Source organism: Lygodium microphyllum, chromosome 3 (assembly GCF_053477565.2).
Source record: "Lygodium microphyllum isolate KBCC chromosome 3, Lygodium_microphyllum_v1.1.10, whole genome shotgun sequence".
NCBI lineage: Eukaryota > Viridiplantae > Streptophyta > Polypodiopsida > Schizaeales > Lygodiaceae > Lygodium > Lygodium microphyllum.
In genome coordinates, this window is record NC_141137.1 from 107,938,972 (window position 1) to 107,942,563 (window position 3,592).

At 42.3% G+C, this 3,592-nt stretch overlaps 1 pseudogene; it reads left to right on the plus strand.

Moving 5' to 3' along the window:
- The first annotated feature begins 214 nt into the window (after positions 1–214).
- On the plus strand, positions 215–913 carry LOC148038730 (putative pentatricopeptide repeat-containing protein At3g23330 pseudogene; annotated as a pseudogene).
- Positions 914–3,592: the final 2,679 nt, after the last annotated feature.

A 3,592-nucleotide genomic window follows, 5' to 3' on the forward strand; every position in this document is an offset into this window, starting at 1 on the left:
GTCGTAATGCTGCATTCGAGGTGTGAAATCCACCTAAAAGTTGTGTGTGGGATTTGATACTTTGTACATATTTAGTTGTTGTGATTATAGTTTTGTTCTACATAGGCACTATAGTGAAGAGGGTTTGGAGCAAGAGGAATTTATCAATAATGCTCTGGTTGACATGTATGCAAAATCTGGTATGCTTGGAAAAGCCCAAGAAGTATTTGACAATATGTCAGATCAAGATGTCGTATCCTGGATGACACTTATGACAGGATATGCTGAACATGGCTGTGATAGAGAAGCATTGGAATTCCTTGATGAGATGACACTCAATAGCATCGGTCAGGATGCTATTACTTATGTGTGTGGCTTGAAAGCTTGTGGCAATGTGGAAGCCATAGAAAGAGGTCAAGAGATGCACTTGGAGGTTACAAAGAAGGGATTTGATACAGATCTTATTGTTGGCAGCACTCTGATCGAAATGTATGGCAAGTGTAGCTCACTTACAGATGCACAGGTTGTTTTCGACAGGTTGCCAAGTCGAGATGTTATGTGCTGGAATGCTTTAGTTGCTGGCTATGCTGAACATGGGCCTTTTTGGGAGGTTTTGAAATGCTTTCGTGCAATGCAGCTGGAGGAATTCTCTCCAGATAATTGCACATTCTTTTGCATCTTGAAAAGTTGCAGCCATCTAAGAGCAAAAGACCAGGGCAAAGAAATGCACGTAGAAGTTGCCAAGGTGGGACTTGAAAAAGATATCTTTGTTGGGAGTGCTTTGGTGGATATGTATGCAAATTTTGGTTTCCTATTAGAGGCACAAAAGGTCTTTGATCTGTTGGCAGTGCGTGATATTGCGCTATGGAATGCACTAATTACAGGATATGTGGAGCATGGACCAGTTCAGGAAGCACTAAAGTGTTACGACTGAATGCAAACAGATAGTGTTTTACCAAACACTGTCACGTTTGTCTCTATCTTGAAAGGATGTGGCAGGATCGGAGCTATCGACAAGGGGCCGCTTTTCTGGTAGAAGAAAGACTGCTTTTTGGAGCGCAATAAATCTAGCCTGAAGAAAAGAAAAAAGCAGAAAAGGAGAATCATCGTCTGGTCTGAGGGGAGGCACAATATTACATGAATCATCGAATTCTGTATGGATGGGAGATTACTGTAGTGTTTGCAGAAGAGAACAGAAAAAAAACCATCTGAAATGAGAACTAGAGAGAGGGCAAGGGGGTCGTAGCTTTTCCGGCTATGAGGGTGGAGTACGATCACCTTACTCTAGGAACCTCGGGGCTTCGGCTTTGTTCAGTATTTTGATCCCTTTGATGTAGAGGAGGCGAGGTCTGGATTGAGAAGGACGAGAAGGAAGACACTTGAAGCACCCATGATTGTGCTTAAAAGAGGCAAATTGACAGAGCGAAGGCAACGAACATGAATCTTTCGACATCTTTAATAAGAAGGGAAAGTACCTTTGTAAAATGGCATCTCATGGAGAAGGCCCTCCTCATAGTGAATATTGAAGCCGATTTAGAAGTATTTGAACGTGTTCCTATGAAGTGACTATTACAGATATGTAGCAGAGTTCAAGACTGGTAGTGAAAGGAAAGAAGCTACAAATCAGTCCCATAAAGCTTACCAGGCTACTACAAATACAACTGCGACAGATCTGCCACCTACTCAATCTATTCTGCTTGGATTAGCCCTGAAACTTGATGTTGAGCTCACTGTAGAAGAGAGGAATCTACTTTCAGTGGACTACAAGAATGTTATTGGTGCACGCAAAGCTTCTTGGTGGATAAAGTCATCTATTGAACAGAAAGAAGAAACAAAATCCAATGAACAGAATGTAAAGCAGATCAAAGAGTACAGACATAAAGTAGAGGAAGAACTTTCAAAGATCTGTAATGACATCTTAATGATCATTGATGAGCATCTTATCCCTTCGTTTAACACAGGAGAGTTTGAAACTGAAAGCGCTTCGCTCATGAGTTTTTGCAGCGTTTAAAGCTCTTAAAAAAATGAAGATCAAAAGTTACTGTGGTGGTCAATGCGAGAAGCCATTTCTGTGCACTCATGACCTCTTTTTCTTCCATAATCTCAGTAGAATTCAACCTTGTATTTGTTATTGGCAGAAATAAAACAAAATCTTGGCATCATTTTCTCATCTTGCTTATTCACCTGATTGAACTTCTATCCTGAAATCAGTTACGGTCTTCTGTAGACGCGACTTTGCTTTCGAAAACCCTTTGACATCTTTGGTGAACCCGACGTGAAAGCGTCGCAAAAATTTCAGGATGGGAGATACTTCAGCATCTATTTCATCCTCTTCTACAATTCCAGCTACGTCCTCTACTTCAGCTCCATCAATGACTGTTGCGTCAAGTACTTCAACAGATGATCTAAAGCATATTTTGCAGAATATGTCCATGTATATGCAGCTTCAAAATCAACAGACACAATTGTATATGCAGTAGCAGTAGCAATTGCATCAACAACAGTTGTCTCAACAAAGGCAACTATATTCGGAGCAGGAGAATGCAAATAGCGCGACTAAGGCGATTGAAGCAGTTGAGAATGAGAAGAAGCTATTTGATAGCCGTAATGTTTTAGCATATTTGAAGACATATGAGATCAAGATGTGGTTTTTTGGAGTTCCAGCTGGACTTATGAGTAAGTACTTCCTTCGTCTTGTCACACCCGCCTTGAGGGCAAAAGTGACTGATCTTTTTATTCGAAATTCACATTGGCAAGATTTTAAGAAGGCCCTAAAAGAAGAGTATTTCCTTGAGGACTTTGGGATGGCTACACGGCGGTCATTCCGAGAGTGGGTCTACATGCCAAACAAATGTTTAGCTACTTCAGAGTTGATTCGAGAATTTGAAGAGAGGTATAGTCAGCTTGATGCCATTGAACAAAGAGCATTGGATGTTAAAAAAGTTGAGCTTTTCTTGCAAGCTGCAGATCCTGCTCTTCAGGAAGAATTGGGAGAACTTCTCGAGGATCGCACGAAGCCTATGGGACTTAAAACGGATTGGCAGGATGCCCAGGATGCAGTCTCGACTTTGACCAAGAGGAGGATATGGAAGACCCGCCTACAGAATGGTTCTATGACACCGACACCGTCTTCTGCTCCTATGCCTGCTTCTATCCCTGTTATTTCTTCTCCTCCTCAGCCAATTTCTTGGCCTATGCCAGTGCCTACTGTTTCCACTCCTCCTATTCCTCCTGTTCCACGACCGATGCCAGCACCTTCTGCTCCATAACCATCCGCTCTATCGGTGCCTTCCTCTCTTGATGACATTATCAAAGGCATAACGGATTTGACACTGGAGTCAGTTAAAGCGGAGTTGGTGGGAAAACTGAAAGAGCAGTTTGCTTCGACTGTGCCTACTATTTCTTCTAGTGCTCCTAGTGCACCTAGGAGTGCTCCTAGTGCACCTAGGAGAGATCGGAGATGTATTTGGTGTGATAGTACGGACCATCAGCATTGCAGGGATTGTGAATCTTTTCAGGATGCAAGGAGGAAGAATTTGGTATTTTGGGGACAAGATGGTAAGATTTGGTTGACTGAAACAGGAGCTCCGCTTGCTACCAACTTTGGGAAAGG